The following is an 18,136-nucleotide window of genomic DNA, read 5'->3' as shown; positions in this document are numbered from 1 at the left end:
CAATGCGACTTTAGGAAATCCAACACCACGTTGAGATCCCAAGGTGCCACTGGGGGCACAAAAGGGGGCTAAATATGCAGCACTCCCTTTACAAAAGTCTGAACTTCAGGCAGTGAAGCCAGTTCTTTTTGGAAGAAAGTCGACAGAGCCGAAATCTGGACCTTAATGGAACCCAATTTTAGGCCCATAGTCACACCTGACTGTAGGAAGTGCAGAAATCGACCCAGCTGAAATTCCTCCGTTGGGGCCTTCCTGGCCTCACACCAAGCAACATATTTCTGCCATATGCGGTGATAATGTTTTGCGGTCACATCTTTCCTAGCTTTAATCAGTGTAGGAATGACTTCCTCCGGAATGCCCTTTTCTTTTAGGATCCGGTGTTCAACCGCCATGCCGTCACACGCAGTCGCGGTAAGTCTTGGAACAGACAGGGCCCCTGCTGCAGCAGGTCCTGTCTGAGCGGCAGAGGCCATGGGTCCTCTGAGATCATTTCTTGAAGTTCTGGGTACCAAGCTCTTCTTGGCCAATCCGGAACCACGAGTATAGTTCTTACTCCTCTCCTTCTTATTATTCTCAGTACCTTGGGTATGAGAGGCAGAGGAGGGAACACATAAACCGACTGGTACACCCACGGTGTCACTAGAGCGTCCACAGCTATCGCCTGAGGGTCCCTTGACCTGGCGCAATATCTTTTTAGTTTTTTGTTGAGGCGGGATGCTCCACCTGTGGCCTTTCCCAACGGTTTACAATCATTTTGAAGACTTCTGGATGAAGTCCCCACTCTCCCGGGTGGAGGTCGTGTCTGCTGAGGAAGTCTGCTTCCCAGTTGTCCACTCTCGGAATGAACACTGCTGACAGTGCTATCACGTGATTTTCCGCCCATCGGAGAATCCTTGTGGCTTCTGCCATCGCCAACCTGCTTCTTGTGCCGCCCTGTCGGTTTACATGGGCTACCGCCGTGATGTTGTCTGACTGGATCAGCACCGGCTGGTGTTGAAGCAGGGGTCTTGCCTGACTTAGGGCATTGTAAATGGCTCTTAGTTCCAGAATATTTATGTGTAGGGAAGTCTCCTGGCTTGACCATAGTCCTTGGAAGTTTCTTCCCTGTGTGACTGCCCCCCAGCCTCGAAGGCTGGCATCCGTGGTCACCAGGACCCAGTCCTGTATGCCAAATCTGCGGCCCTCTAGAAGATGAGCACTCTGCAGCCACCACAGCAGAGACACCCTGGTCCTTGGAGACAGGGTTATCAGCCGATGCATCTGAAGATGCGATCCGGACCACTTGTCCAACAGATCCCACTGAAAGATCCTTGCATGGAACCTGCCAAATGGAATTGCTTCGTAGGAAGCTACCATCTTTCCCAGGACTCGCGTGCAGTGATGCACCGACACCTGTTTTGGTTTCAGGAGGTCTCTGACTAGAGATGACAACTCCTTGGCTTTCTCCTCCGGGAGAAACACTTTTTTCTGGTCTGTGTCCAGAACCATCCCCAGGAACAGTAGACGCGTTGTAGGAACCAGCTGCGACTTTGGAATATTCAGAATCCAGCCGTGCTGTTGTAGCACTTCCCGAGTGTCACAACTGAGGGCCTGAGCTGACGGGAGGCAGCCTCAGTTGTAGGGGCTGAGGTGTAGTGAAACCTGGGAGGTTGTATCAGACCCCTGGACATGTAAGTTACACGTAGAGAGATTGCCCGAAGGCGTGACCACGACAACCAAGATAAAAGTCAATGATGTTTAGCTGACAAACTCCATGCAACACAGCAGTAATAAAAGAGAAACGTAAAATCAGCAATAATATAACACATTCCTGGGTACTACAGGATGGCAATGGCCACAGGGCTCTTGTAGTATGGGTACAGTTCTTATTGACCTCTAGATGGAAAGTCCTTACCAGACCCGACTGTAGTAATGGAGATAGCCCAGGATCATACCAGCTGATGTTCCATGGGAAGCTGGGCTGCTGTAGATAAAGTGGCTGCTGTGGGTACTGGTTGGAACCAGACAGAGGTAGACACGGAGTGGATACTGGATGGAACCAGCCAAATAATAAATGAAGCTTGAGAGCGATGAAATACAAATGATAAATGAAGCTTGAGAACGGTGAAATATTAGTACCGGTGGTAAATGGAAATCTGCAGAAATGGTACCGGCACTTTAAGAAGAGCTGATCTCTGCTGGAAGCTAAATGCTGGAAGCAGGTGAATCTGTAGCTGGAAACAGAGGAGTCCCAGAGGACTGGAGAGTCAGGCTGCACCGCAGGTGGTAGACTGGAGCGGGTCTCTTTAGTGGACGCTTGGAGACAGGAACTGGAACCTGGAAAACAACCACAGGAGAGAGACAGACTGGAACAAGGTATGACAAACAAAGCACTGACGATTTCCTGGCCCAGGCACAGGATACTTATACCTGCAGCAATGCAGGCATTAGCTGGGCAATTATGCAGATTTCCAGAGGCAGTGGATTGGTGGAACTGAGACATGTGATTGGATCCAACATGGCTGCGCCCATGTTAGAACTTGGAGGGAAAGCTGGTTTGGAAACCATGTGGAAACATAACAGTAATGGCGGCGCCGGCCGCAGAGGACAGGAGACGCCATGCAGGATTCAAACATGTCGCCGCTGTGACAGCATCTCAGCGTGACAGAAGGGATATGCAGAATGTGGACACAGATGAGATCCGGCCTTGGAACGCTGAGCCAGCCTCAGGAGACATCTGAAAGGCAAGTAATGGCGTCCAGATACCCGGATCGTGACAGCACCCCCCCCCCCTTTAGGAGTGGCCCCAGGACACTTCTTAGGCTTTAGAGGAAACTTCGAGTGGAAATTCCGGACCAAGACAGGAGCATGGACATCTGAGGCATTGGTCCAAGAGCGTTCTTCAGGACCATAGCCCTTCCAGTCAATAAGATACTGCAACTGACCGTAACGGAAACGTGAGTCCAGAATCTTGGCCACCTCATACTCGACTCCCCGTTGAGTCTAAACTTTAGGAGCTGGAGGAAGTGCAGAATGAAACCGATTCAGGATCAGCGGTTTCAACAGGGAAACATGGAATTTTCTGGGTATTTTCAAGAAGGGAGGTAACTGGAGTCTGTAAGCAACGGGATTGATGACTTGTTCAATTTTAAAAGGACCAATGAAACGAGGTGCAAATTTCATACTGGGAACTCTCAACCTCAAATTCTTTGTGGACAACCATACACGATCACCCACCTTGAAAGCAGGAACCGCTCTATGCTTCCTATCGGCAAACTTCTTGTACCTGAATGAGGCTTTAAGCGGGGCCGTGCGGACATTCTTCCAGTTATTTGAAAACTGACGCAAGGTGACATCCACTGCTGGAACAGAAGTTGATGGAAGCGGTTGGAATTCTGGAACTTTAGGGTGGAATCCATAGTTGATGAAGAATGGTGTTGAAGAAGATGAGGAATGGTATTGATTGTTGTGGCTAAACTCGGCCCAAGGAAGGAGTTGAACCCAGTCATCTTGGGAGGAAGACACATAAATGCGGAGGAAGGACTCCAAGTCCTGATTCACCCTCTCGGTCTGACCATTGGTCTGAGGATGGTAAGCTGTAGAAAACTTTAACTTGACTTGGAGGGCTTGACACAAACTTCGCCAAAATTTGGCTACGAATTGTACTCCACGATCGGAGATGATCTCTTCAGGAAGACCGTGAAGTCGGAAGATCTCTTGGATAAACACTTGAGCCAACTTGGAAGCTGATGGAAGACCGGTGAGGGGTATGAAATGTGCCATCTTGGTGAACCGGTCAACTACCACCCAGATGGTATTAAACTTGTTGCACATAGGCAGGTCTGTAACAAAGTCCATCGACAAATGGGTCCACGGTCGACGGGTAACAGATAATGGAACCAGTTGCCCTGCAGGCGACTGGCGGGAGACTTTGTGTTGGGCACACTTCGGGCAAGAAGCAATAAACTCCATGACGTCCTTCTTCAGAGTTGGCCAGCAGTAGGACCTAGAAATAAATTCAAGAGTTTTCTGAATGCCTGTATGTCCGGCAAAACGGGAAGCATGAGCTTCTTCCTTAACACCGGCTTCACAAAACTTTTCCCTGGTGGAGGCGTAGAGTCCATCCCTACCGTGGAGAATGCCAACGGATTAATAATAGGATGCTTGTCCGCAGACTCCGACTCATTTTCTTGCTCCCATGAGCGGGAAAGGGCATCGGCCTTGCGATTCTGAGAACCCGGACAGAACTGGAGTTTAAAGTCAAACCTGGAAAAGAAAAGTGCCCATCTGGCCTGACGAGGGTTAAGACATTGTGCGCTTTTCAGATATAAAAGATTCTTGTGGTCGGTAAGTATAGTAATTGAATGAGAAGCACCCTCCAACAGATATCTCCACTCCTCTAGAGCGAGCTTGATGGCTAGCAACTCCTGGTCGCCAATGGCATAGTTGCGCTCAGCTGGGGAGAACTTCCGGGAGAAGAAACTGCAAGGATGTAGATGGCCATCTTTAGCCCTCTGGGATAACACCGCTCCTACTCCAACGGAGGAGGCATCCACCTCTAAGATGAAAGGAGAGTCAATGTCGGGCTGTTTCAGAACTGGTGCAGAGATGAAACGTTGCTTTAGGAGATGAAAAGCTTACGTAGCTTCTTCAGACCACTTGGACGGGTTAGCACCCTTCTTGGTTAATGCAGTGATAGGCGCCACAATGGTGGAAAAGTCTTGTATAAACTTTCTGTAATAATTGGCGAACCCTAAGAACCTCTGGACCCCTTTGAGGGTTAAGGGTATCGGCCAATTCTGGATTGCTTGTAGTTTCTCAGGATCCATCTCTAGTCCGGAACCGGACACAATGTAACCTAGAAACGGAATGGATTTAACTTCAAAAACACATTTCTCCAATTTGCAATAGAGATGATTGACATGGAGACGGAACAGAACCTCCTTTACCCAAAAACGATGTTCCTCTAGATTATTGGCAAAGATGAGGATATCATCTAGATATACCACGACATGGCGGTATAAGATGTCTCTGAAGATCTCATTGACGAAATGCTGGAAGACAGCTGGAGCATTGCTCAATCCGAAGGGCATGACGAGGTACTCATAATGTCCATCACGGGTGTTAAAGGCGGTCTTCCACTCGTCACCCTCACGGATCCGGATGAGATTGTAGGCACCCCTCAAATCCAACTTTGTAAAGATGGTTGCTCCGCTCACTCTATCGAAGAGCTCTGTAATCAAGGGTAAAGGATACCGGTTCTTGACGGTAATGTCATTCAGACCTCTTTAGTCGATGCACGGCTGCAGACCACCGTCTTTCTTCTTAACGAAGAAGAAGCCTGCGCCAGCTGGAGAAGAAGAAGAAGGTCGGATAAAACCTTTCGCCAGGTTCTCTTTGATGTACTCCTCCATGGAGTGCGTCTCAGGCAGAGACAACGGGTAAGTTCGGCCTCGAGGTGGAACCTTCCCTGGAATGAGATCAATTGGGCAGTCCCATTCTCTATGAGGAGGAAGGATATCAGCAGAAGCCTTACTGAACACGTCCGTGTAGTCTTGATATGGAGGAGGTGGAACATCAGACGACCTGGGGAAAGAAGAACAAACAGGAAGCACTTTGGACAAACAAGTCTTAGCACAGGAGGGACCCCATGCTAGTATTTGCGTAGTCGTTCAGTCAATCGACGGATTGTGGAGACGGAGCCATGGAAGGCCCAAAACCGCTGGATGTGTGGCTCTTGGAATCACTAGGAAGGAAATAAATTCTGCATGAAGAACTCCCACTCTCAGACGAACTGGTAGAGTCCTTAGAGAAATAACTGCGTCAAAAATCTGGCTGCCATCTACTGCAGTTAAGGAGATGGACGAAGGAAGTCTCTCGGTGGGTAGGGACCACCGTTTAACATAAGCTTCGGTTATGAAATTCCCAGCTGCTCCGGAATCAAGGAGGGCAATGACGTTCCTGTAACGTTGAGCAATTTGGAGCGAGACTGGGAGATTACAATCATGAGGAGATGGAGAGGAGATCATTACTCCTAGCCGGCCCTCTCCTTGGCGAGCTAGGATTTGGAGTTTCCCGGACGTTTGGGACAGGCATTGATAATGTGAGACGGAGCTGCACAATAGAGACAGAGAGACTCAGAGAGACGTCTTCGGCGCTCAGCGGGAGATAGACGGGAACGGCCAATTTGCATGGGCTCATCCTTGGATGGAGACGGTTGACGAAGAGGAGGAGCAGAAGATTTTGGAGCAGACGATCTTCCTCGCTCGGTTGCTCTCTCTCTGAAACGTAGATCAACCTTCGTGCAAAGAGAAATTAGCTCATCCAACTTAGAGGGCAAGTCTCTGGTAGCTAACTCATCCTTGATGCGTTCTGATAAGCCATGCCAGAATGCAGCATACAGGGCCTCGTCGTTCCATGCCAGTTCGGATGCCAGGATTTTGAACTGTATGAGATACTGTCCCACAGTACGTGTTCCCTGGCGTAAACGGAGAATCTCAGATGAAGCAGAGGTTACCCGGCCTGGCTCGTAGAAGATGCGCCTGAATGTTGCCACAAAGTCCGTATAGGAGGACAGCAGGGGATCAAACTTCTCACATAAAGGTGATGCCCAGTCAAGGGCTGAGCCGCTGAGAAGGGAAATGATATAGGCAATTTTAGCACGGTCGCTGGGGAAATTGCCAGGCTGAAGCTCAAAGTGGATTTCGCATTGGTTAAGAAATCCCCTGCAGAACCTTGGAGATCCGTCAAACTTTGCTGGCGTTGGGAGATGAAGACGTGGAATGGAAATGGGTAAGGTGGGTGGGGTTACAGCTGGTGTCACTGTAGTGGACGCACCGGACGTGCCAGGTCCACGGAGGGTCGTTTGAATCCCATCCAGCCGCGTAGAGAGATCCTGGAGACAGCGGATGATGTGGCCTTGTGCAGCCTCCTGATGTTCGAGTCTGGCTGCCAGTTCTTGCATCGGCCTAGCCGCTTGATCCTGGTCTCCGGCTGGATTCATATGGTCAGTGCTTACTGTCACAACTGAGGGCCTGAGCTGACGGGAGGCAGCCTCAGTTGTAGGGGCTGAGGTGTAGTGAAACCTGGGAGGTTGTATCAGACCCCTGGACATGTAAGTTACACGTAGAGAGATTGCCCGAAGGCGTGACCACGACAACCAAGATAAAAGTCAATGATGTTTATTTGACAAACTCCATGCAACACAGCAGTAATAAAAGAGAAACATAAAAATAAGAATTTACTTACCGATAATTCTATTTCTCATAGTCCGTAGTGGATGCTGGGGACTCCGAAAGGACCATGGGGATTAGCGGCTCCGCAGGAGACTGGGCACAAAAGTAAAAGCTTTAGGACTACCTGGTGTGCACTGGCTCCTCCCCCTATGACCCTCCTCCAAGCCTCAGTTAGGATACTGTGCCCGGACGAGCGTACACAATAAGGAAGGATTTTGAATCCCGGGTAAGACTCATACCAGCCACACCAATCACACCGTACAACTTGTGATTTGAACCCAGTTAACAGCATGATAACAGAGGAGCCTCTGAAAAGATGGCTCACAACAATAATAACCCGATTTTTGTAACAATAACTATGTACAAGTATTGCAGACAATCCGCACTTGGGATGGGCGCCCAGCATCCACTACGGACTATGAGAAATAGAATTATCGGTAAGTAAATTCTTATTTTCTCTAACATCCTAGTGGATGCTGGGGACTCCGAAAGGACCATGGGGATTATACCAAAGCTCCCAAACGGGCGGGAGAGTGCGGATGACTCTGCAGCACCGAATGAGAGAACTCCAGGTCCTCCTCAGCCAGGGTATCAAATTTGTAGAATTTTGCAAACGTATTTGCCCCTGACCAAGTAGCTGCTCGGCAAAGTTGTAAAGCCGAGACCCCTCGGGCAGCCGCCCAAGACGAGCCCACTTTCCGTGTGGAATGGGCTTTTACAGATTTTGGCTGTGGCAGGCCTGCCACAGAATGTGCAAGCTGAATTGTACTACAAATCCAACGAGCAATCGTCTGCTTAGAAGCAGGGGCACCCAGCTTGTTGGGTGCATACAGGATAAACAGCGAGTCAGATTTTCTGACTCCAGCCGTCCTGGAAACATATATTTTCAGGGCCCTGACTACATCCAGCAACTTGGAATCCTCCAAGTCCCTAGTAGCCGCAGGCACCACAATAGGCTGGTTTAAGTGAAATGCTGAAACCACCTTAGGGAGAAATTGAGGACGAGTCCTCAATTCTGCCCTGTCCGTATGAAAAATTAGGTAAGGGCTTTTATAGGATAAAGCCGCCAATTCTGATACACGCCTGGCTGAAGCCAGGGCTAACAGCATTACCACTTTCCATGTGAGATATTTTAAATCCACAGTGGTGAGTGGTTCAAACCAATGTGATTTTAGGAATCCCAAAACTACATTGAGATCCCAAGGTGCCACTGGAGGCACAAAAGGAGGCTGTATATGCAGTACCCCCTTGACAAACGTCTGAACTTCAGGAACTGAAGCTAGTTCTTTTTGGAAGAATATCGACAGGGCCGAAATTTGAACCTTAATGGACCCTAATTTGAGGCCCATAGACAGTCCTGTTTGCAGGAAATGCAGGAATCGACCCAGTTGAAATTCCTCTGTAGGGGCCTTCCTGGCCTCACACCACGCAACATATTTACGCCAAATACGGTGATAATGTTGCACAGTTACATCCTTCCTGGCTTTGATCAGGGTAGGGATAACTTCATCCGGAATGCCTTTTTCCTTCAGGATCCGGCGTTCAACCGCCATGCCGTCAAACGCAGCCGCGGTAAGTCTTGGAACAGACATGGTCCCTGCTGGAGCAGGTCCTTTCTTAGAGGTAGAGGCCACGGGTCTTCCGTGAGCATCTCTTGAATTTCCGGGTACCAAGTCCTTCTTGGCCAATCCGGAGCCACGAGTATAGTCTTTACACCTCTCCTTCTTATGATTCTCAGTACCTTGGGTATGAGAGGCAGAGGAGGGAACACATATACTGACTGGTACACCCACGGTGTTACCAGAGCGTCCACAGCTATTGCCTGAGGGTCCCTTGACCTGGCGCAATATCTGTCCAGTTTTTTGTTGAGGCGGGACGCCATCATGTCCACCTTTGGTTTTTCCCAACGGTTCACAATCATGTGGAAGACTTCTGGGTGAAGTCCCCACTCCCCCGGGTGAAGATCGTGTCTGCTGAGGAAGTCTGCTTCCCAGTTGTCCACTCCCGGAATGAACACTGCTGACAGTGCTATCACATGATTTTCCGCCCAGCGAAGAATCCTTGCAACTTCCGTCATTGCCCTCCTGCTTCTTGTGCCGCCCTGTCTGTTTACGTGGGCGACTGCCGTGATGTTGTCCGACTGGATCAACACCGGCTGACCCTGAAGCAGAGGCCTTGCCTGACTTAGGGCATTGTAAATGGCCCTTAGTTCCAGGATATTTATGTGAAGTGACGTTTCCATGCTTGACCACAAGCCCTGGAAATTTTTTCCCTGTGTGACTGCTCCCCAGCCTCTCAGGCTGGCATCCGTGGTCACCAGGACCCAATCCTGAATGCCGAATCTGCGGCCCTCTAGGAGATGAGCACTCTGTAACCACCACAGGAGAGACACCCTTGTCCTTGGAGACAGGGTTATCCGCTGATGCATTTGAAGATGCGATCCGGACCATTTGTCCAGCAGATCCCACTGAAAAGTTCTTGCGTGGAATCTGCCGAATGGAATCGCTTCGTAAGAAGCCACCATCTTTCCCAGGACCCTTGTGCATTGATGCACTGACACTTTGCCTGGTCTTAGGAGGTTCCTGACTAGGTCGGATAACTCCCTGGCTTTCTCCTCCGGGAGAAACACCTTTTTCTGTACTGTGTCCAGAATCATCCCTAGGAACAGCAGACGTGTCGTCGGAATCAGCTGCGATTTTGGAATATTTAGAATCCATCCGTGCTGTCGTAGTACTACTTGAGATAGTGCTACTCCGACCTCTAACTGTTCTCTGGACCTTGCCCTTATCAGGAGATCGTCCAAGTAAGGGATAATTAAGACGCCTTTTTTTCGAAGAAGAATCATCATTTCGGCCATTACCTTGGTAAAGACCCGGGGTGCCGTGGTCAATCCAAACGGCAGCGTCTGAAACTGATAGTGACAGTTCTGTACCACAAACCTGAGGTACCCTTGGTGAGAAGGGCAAATTGGGACATGGAGGTAAGCATCCTTGATGTCCAGAGACACCATATAGTCCCCTTCTTCCAGGTTCGCTATCACTGCTCTGAGTGACTCCATCTTGAACTTGAACCTTTTTATGTAAGTGTTCAAGGATTTCAGATTTAAAATGGGTCTCACCGAGCCGTCCAGCTTCGGTACCACAAACAGCGTGGAATAATACCCCTTTCCCTGTTGTAGGAGGGGTACCTTGATTATCACCTGCTGGGAATACAGCTTGTGAATGGCTTCCAATACCGCCTCCCTGTCGGGGGGAGACGTTGGTAAAGCAGACTTCAGGAACCGGCGAGGGGGAGACGTCTCGAATTCCAATTTGTACCCCTGAGATACTACCTGCAGGATCCAGGGGTCCACTTGCGAGTGAGCCCACTGCGCGCTGAAATTCTTGAGACGGGCCCCCACCGTGCCTGAGTCCGCTTGTAAGGCCCCAGCGTCATGCTGAGGACTTGGCAGAAGCGGGGGAGGGCTTCTGTTCGTGGGAAGAGGCTGTCTGCTGCAGTCTTTTTCCCCTTCCTCTGCCCCGGGGCAGATATGAGTGGCCTTTTGCCCGCTTGCCCTTATGGGGACGAAAGGACTGAGCCTGAAAAGACGGTATCTTTTTCTGCTGAGAGGTGACCTGGGGTAAAAAGGTGGATTTCCCAGCCGTTGCCGTGGCCACCAGGTCCGATAGACCGACCCCAAATAACTCCTCCCCTTTATACGGCAATACTTCCATATGCCGTTTGGAATCCGCATCACCTGACCACTGTCGCGTCCATAACCCTCTTCTGGCAGAAATGGACATCGCACTTACTCTTGATGCCAGAGTGCAAATATCCCTCTGTGCATCTCGCATATATAGAAATGCATCCTTTAAATGCTCTATAGTCAATAATATATTGTCCCTGTCCAGGGTATCAATATTTTCAGTCAGGGAATCCGACCAAGCCACCCCAGCACTGCACATCCAGGCTGAGGCGATTGCTGGTCGCAGTATAATACCAGTATGTGTGTATATACTTTTTAGGATATTTTCCAGCTTCCTATCAGCTGGTTCCTTGAGGGCGGCCGTATCAGGAGACGGTAACGCCACTTGTTTTGATAAGCGTGTGAGCACCTTATCGACCCTAGGGGGGTGTTTCCCAACGTGCCCTAACCTCTGGCGGGAAAGGGTATAATGCCAATAATTTTTTAGAAATTAGCAGTTTTTTATCGGGGGAAACCCACGCTTCATCACACACTTCATTTAATTCATCTGATTCAGGAAAAACTACGGGTAGTTTTTTCACACCCCACATAATACCCTTTTTTGTGGTACTTGTAGTATCAGAAATGTTCAAAACCTCCTTCATTGCCGTGATCATGTAACGTGTGGCCCTACTGGAAAATACGTTTGTTTCCTCACCGTCGACACTGGAGTCAGTGTCCGTGTCAGTGTCTGTATCGACCTGAGGTAACGGGCGTTTTAGAGCCCCTGACGGTGTTTGAGACGCCTGTACAGGTATTAACTGATTTGCCGGCTGTCTCATGTCGTCAACAGTCTTTTGTAAAGTGCTGACACTATCACGTAATTCTTTCCATAAGACCATCCAGTCAGGTGTCGACTCCCTAGGGGGTGACATCACTAACACAGGCAACTGCTCCGCCTCCACACCATTTTCCTCCTCATACATGTCGACACAACGTACCGACACACAGCACACACACAGGGAATGCTCTGACAGAGGACAGGACCCCACTAGCCCTTTGGGGAGACAGAGGGAGAGTTTGCCAGCACACACCAGAGCGCTATATATATATAGGGATAACCTTATATAAGTGTTTTTCCCTGATATAGCTGCAATATATATTTATCTGCCAAATTAGTGCCCCCCCTCTCTTGTTTTACCCTGTTTCTGTAGTTCAGGACTGCAGGGGAGAGTCAGGGAGCCTTCCTCCAACGGAGCTGTGAGGAAAAAATGGCGCCAGTGTGCTGAGGAGATAGGCTCCGCCCCCTTCTCGGCGGCCTTTTCCCGCTTTTTTATGGAAAAATTGGCAGGGGTTAAATGCATCCATATAGCCCAGGAGCTATATGTGATGTATTTTTTGCCAAAAAAAGGTGTTTTTATTGCGTCTCAGGGCGCCCCCCCCCAGCGCCCTGCACCCTCAGTGACCGGAGTGTGAAGTGTGCTGAGAGCAATGGCGCACAGCTGCGGTGCTGTGCGCTACCTTATTGAAGACAGGACGTCTTCTGCCGCCGATTTTCCGGACCTCTTCAGTCTTCTGGCTCTGTAAGGGGGACGGCGGCGCGGCTCTGGGACCCATCCATGGCTGGGCCTGTGATCATCCCTCTGGAGCTAATGTCCAGTAGCCTAAGAAGCCCAATCCACTCTGCACGCAGGTGAGTTTGCTTCTTCTCCCCTTAGTCCCTCGGTGCAGTGAGCCTGTTGCCAGCAGGTCTCACTGAAAATAAAAAACCTAAAACTAAAAACTTTTTTCTAAGCAGCTCAGGAGAGCCACCTAGACTGCACCCTTCTCGTTCGGGCACAAAAATCTAACTGAGGCTTGGAGGAGGGTCATAGGGGGAGGAGCCAGTGCACACCAGGTAGTCCTAAAGCTTTTACTTTTGTGCCCAGTCTCCTGCGGAGCCGCTAATCCCCATGGTCCTTTCGGAGTCCCCAGCATCCACTAGGACGTTAGAGAAATCAGCAGTAATATAACACAGTTCCTGGGTACTACAGGATGGCAATGGCCACAGGGCTCTGGTAGTATGGGTACAGTTCTTATTGACCTCTAGATGGAAAGTCCTTACCAGACCCGACTGTAGTAATGGAGATAGCCCAGGATCATACCAGCTGATGTTCCATGGGAAGCTGGGCTGCTGTAGATAAAGTGGCTGCTGTGGGTACTGGTTGGAACCAGACAGATGTAGACACGGAGTGGATACTGGATGGAACCAGCCAAATAATAAATGAAGCTTGAGAGCGATGAAATACAAATGATAAATGAAGCTTGAGAACGGTGAAATATTAGTACCGGTGGTAAATGGAAATCTGCAGAAATGGTCCCGGCACTTTAAGAAGAGCTGATCTCTGCTGGAAGCTAAATGCTGGAAGCAGGTGAATCTGTAGCTGGAAACAGATGAGTCCCAGAGGACTGGAGAGTCAGGCTGCACCGCAGGTGGTAGACTGAAGCGGGTCTCTTTAGTGGAAGCTTGGAGACAGGAACTGGAACCTGGAAAACAACCACAGGAGAGAGACAGACTGGAACAAGGTATGACAAACAAAGCACTGACGATTTCCTGGCCCAGGCACAGGATACTTATACCTGCAGCAATGCAGGCATTGGCTGGGCAATTATGCAGATTTCCAGAGGCAGTGGATTGGTGGAACTGAGACGTGATTGGATCCAACATGGCTGCGCCCATGTTAGAACTTGGAGGGAAAGCTGGTTTGGAAACCATGTAGAAACATAACAGTAATGGCGGCGCCGGCCGCAGAGGACAGGAGACGCCATGCAGGATTCAAACATGGCGCCGCTGTGACAGTGTCTCAGCGTGACAGAAGGGATATGCAGAATGTGGACACAGATGAGATCCGGCCTTGGAACGCTGAGCCAGCCTCAGGAGACATCTGAAAGGCAAGTAATGGCGTCCAGATACCCGGATCGTGACACCGAGATAGTGCTACGCCGACCAACAACTGCTCCCTGGACCTCGCCTTTATAAGGAGATTGTCCAAGTACGGGATAATTAAAACTCCCTTTTTCCGAAGGAGTATCATCATTTCGGCCATTACCTTGGTAAATACCCTCGGTGCCGTGGACAGACCAAACGGCAACGTCTGGAATTGGTAATGACAGCCCTGTACCACAAATCTGAGGTACTCCTGGTGAGGAGGGTAAATGGGGACATGCAGGTAAGCATCCTTGATGTCCAGTGATACCATGTAATCCCCTTCGTCCAGGCTTGCAATAACCGCCCTGAGCGATTCCATTTTGAACTTGAACCTTCTTATATAAGTGTTCAAGGATTTCAAATTTAAAATGGGTCTCACCGAACCGTCCGGTTTCGGTACCACAAACATTGTGGAATAGTAACCCCGTCCTTGTTGAAGGAGGGGTACCTTGATTATCACCTGCTGAGAATACAGCTTGTGAATCGCCTCCAGCACTGCCTCCCTGTCTGGGGGAGCTGTTGGCAAGGCTGATTTGAGTAAACGGCGAGGGGGAGACGTCTCGAATTCCAGCTTGTACCCGAGATACCACTTGTAGAATCCAGGGATCCACCCGTGAGCGAGCCCACTGGTCGCTGAAGTTCCGGAGACGGGCCCCCACCGCACCTGGCTCCGCCTGTGGAGCCCCAGCATCATGCGGTGGACTTAGAGAAAGCGGGAGAGGACTTTTGTTCTTGGGAAGTGGCTGTATGGTGCAGCTTTTTCCCTCTGCCTCTGGGCAGAAAGGACGCGCCTTTAACCCGCTTGCCTTTCTGGGGCCGAAAGGACTGTACCTGATAATACGGTGCTTTCTTTGGCTGTGAGGGAACATGGGGTAAAAATGTCGACTTCCCAGCTGTTGCTGTGGAAACGAGGTCCGAGAGACCATCCCGAAACAATTCCTCACCTTTGTAAGGCAAAACCTCCATGTGCCTTTTAGAATCTGCATCACCTGTCCACTGCCGAGTCCACAATCCTCTCCTGGCAGAAATGGACATTGCATTAATTCTAGATGCCAGCCGGCAAATATCCCTCTGTGCATCTCTCATGTATAAGACTGCGTCTTTAATATGCTCTATGGTTAGCAATATAGTGTCCCTGTCGAGGGTATCAATGTTATCAGACAGGGAATCTGACCACGCAGCAGCAGCACTGCACATCCATGCTGAAGCAATAGCCGGTCTCAGTATAATACCTGAGTGTGTATATACAGACTTCAGGATAGCCTCCTGCTTTCTATCCGCAGGCTCCTTTAAGGCGGCCGTATCCTGAGACGGTAGTGCCACCTTCTTTGACAAGCGTGTGAGCGCTTTATCCACCTTGGGAATGTCTCCCAACGTATCCTGTCCTCTGGCGGGAAAGGGTACGCCATTAGCAACTTTTTAGAAATCACTAATTTCTTATCGGGGGAAGCCCACGCTTCTTCACACACTTCATTCAACTCATCAGATGGGGGAAAAACCATTGGTTGCTTTTTCTCCCCAAACATAATACCCTTTTTTGTGGTACCTGGGTTAATGTCAGAAATGTGCAACACATTTTTCATTGCCGTAATCATGTAACGGGTGGCTCTGTTGGAATGTATACTAGTCTCATCGTCGTCGACACTGGAGTCAGTATCCGTGTCGACATCTGTGTCAGCCATCTGAGGTAGCGGGCGTTTTTGAGCCCCTGATGGCTTTTGAGACGCCTGGGCAGGCACGGGCTGAGAAGCCGGCTGTCCCACATCTGCTATGTCGTCAAACCTTTTATGTAAGGAGTTGACACTGTCGCGTAATTCCCTCCACATATCCATCCACTCAGGTGTCGACCCCGCAGGGGGTGACATCACATTTATCGGCACCTGCTCCGCCTCCACATAAGCCTCCTCATCAAACGTCGACACAGCCGTACCGACACACCGCACACACGCATGGAATGCTCTGACTGAGGACAGGACCCCACAAAGTCCTTTGGGGAGACAGAGAGAGAGTATGCCAGCACACACCAGAGCGCTATATAAATCAGGGAGTTACACTACACAAGTGATTTACCCTATAGCCGCTATATATATAGTATTTGCGCCTAAATTTAGTGCCCCCCCGTCTCTTTTTTACCCTATTGAGCCTGGAAACTGCAGGGGAGAGCCTGGGGAGCGTCCTTCCAGCGGAGCTGTGAGAGGAAATGGCGCCAGTGTGCTGAGGGAGATAGCCCCGCCCCTTTTTCGGCAGACTTCTCCCGCTTTTATAATAATAATGTGGCAGGGGTATTTTACACATATATAGCTTCTTAGGCTATATTATGTGTGATTAGCCACTTTAAGGTACTCTAATTGCTGCCCAGGGCGCCCCCCCCCCAGCGCCCTGCACCCATCAGTGACCGGAGTATGTGGTGTGCACAGGGAGCAATGGCGCATAGCTGCAGTGCAATGCGCTACCTTAATGAAGACCGGAGTCTTCAGCCGCCGATTTCCGTGAAGATCTTCATGCTTCTGGCTCTGCAAGGGGGACGGCGGCGCGGCTCCGGGACCGGACGACCGAGGCTGGGCCTGTGTTCGATCCCTCTGGAGCTAATGGTGTCCAGTAGCCTAGAAGCCCAAGCTAGCTGCAAGCAGGTAGGTTTGCTTCTCTCCCCTAAGTCCCTCGTTGCAGTGAGTCTGTTGCCAGCAGATCTCACTGAAAATAAAAAAACTAATAAATACTTTCTTTACTAGAAGCTCAGGAGAGCCCCTAGTGTGCAACCAGCTCGAGCCAGGCACAGATTCTAACTGAGGTCTGGAGGAGGGGCATAGATGGAGGAGCCAGTGCACACCAGGTAGTCCTAATTCTTTCTTAGAGTGCCCAGTCTCCTTCGGAGCCCGCTATTCCCCATGGTCCTTACAGAGTTCCCAGCATCCACTAGGACGTCAGAGAAAAGGATTTACCGGTAGGTATTAAAATCCTATTTTTAAATACTTGAAAGCCTAAGCTTATACTGCTGAAATTGAAAGGCTGTGCATTAAATTAAAGTCACTAATTAAACAGATTTAATTGTTTTAGTTTCCACTTATAGTGCAAGTGTAAACCAACTCGGCCCCACACAATGGTCAAATAAAGTGCTGTGTACAATGGCCTGGATTCTGATATGGATGCAGCAGCGTTCGCTCTTGCATCTGTTGTTGGATTCGTGGCTGTGAGTCTACGAAAATGCTAGTATCAGCCCTTCCCCTGGTGTACAAGCATGTGTCTGACATGCCCACTACACTTCCATTTCACACCCATGATACAGACAACTTTGTACGTGCCAATTTGTGTAACACATGCGCCATAGATTTCAGACATTTTCTCGAATGTACAGCTGCAAAAAAAATAGCTCAAGTACATGGGCATTACGTGAAGCTTGTATGTGGCTCAGAATCAGGCCTGATATGCTCTGCAAATGTATCAGTTCAGTTAGTTTAGGGTTATTGGCCAGTAACACATAGCAGCGTACTAGTTATACCACAGACACAATGCATTTTCCCTCTCTTTTCATTCATTATCACGCCTTATATTTATGTAACTACTTCTTACCATTTTGATTGTTGCTACTCAACTGTTTCTGATTGATTCTTATCAGTGTCCGTTCTGTATTAAGGGCCTAATGGAAGGTTGAACGTAAATGCATTCGCAGTTTCCGATAATCGATACACTGCACATGTGCAAAATTCCTGCGGTGCATGTCCACCGCTATATTTGCGTACGGAAAATAAGATTTTACTCACCGGTAAATCTATTTCTCGTAGTCCGTAGTGGATGCTGGGAACTCCGTAAGGACCATGGGGGATAGCGGGCTCCGAAGGAGGCTGGGCACTCTAGAAAGATTTATGACTACCTGGTGTGCACTGGCTCCTCCCACTATGACCCTCCTCCAAGCCTCAGTTAGGACACCGTGCCCGGACGAGCAGACATAATAAGGAAGGATTTAGAATCCCGGGTAAGACTCTTACCAGCCACACCAATCACACCGTACAACTCGTGATACTATATCCAGTTTGACAGTATGAAAACAACTGAGCCTCTCAACAGATGGCTCAACAATAACCCTTTAGTTAGGCAATAACTATATACAAGTATTGCAGACAATCCGCACTTGGGATGGGCGCCCAGCATCCACTACGGACTACGAGAAATAGATTTACCGGTGAGTAAAATCTTATTTTCTCTGACGTCCTAGTGGATGCTGGGAACTCCGTAAGGACCATGGGGATTATACCAAAGCTCCCAAACGGGCGGGAGAGTGCGGGTGACTCTGCA

Source organism: Pseudophryne corroboree, chromosome 1 (assembly GCF_028390025.1).
Source record: "Pseudophryne corroboree isolate aPseCor3 chromosome 1, aPseCor3.hap2, whole genome shotgun sequence".
Lineage (NCBI taxonomy): Eukaryota > Metazoa > Chordata > Amphibia > Anura > Myobatrachidae > Pseudophryne > Pseudophryne corroboree.
This window is presented reverse-complemented; position numbering follows the sequence as displayed.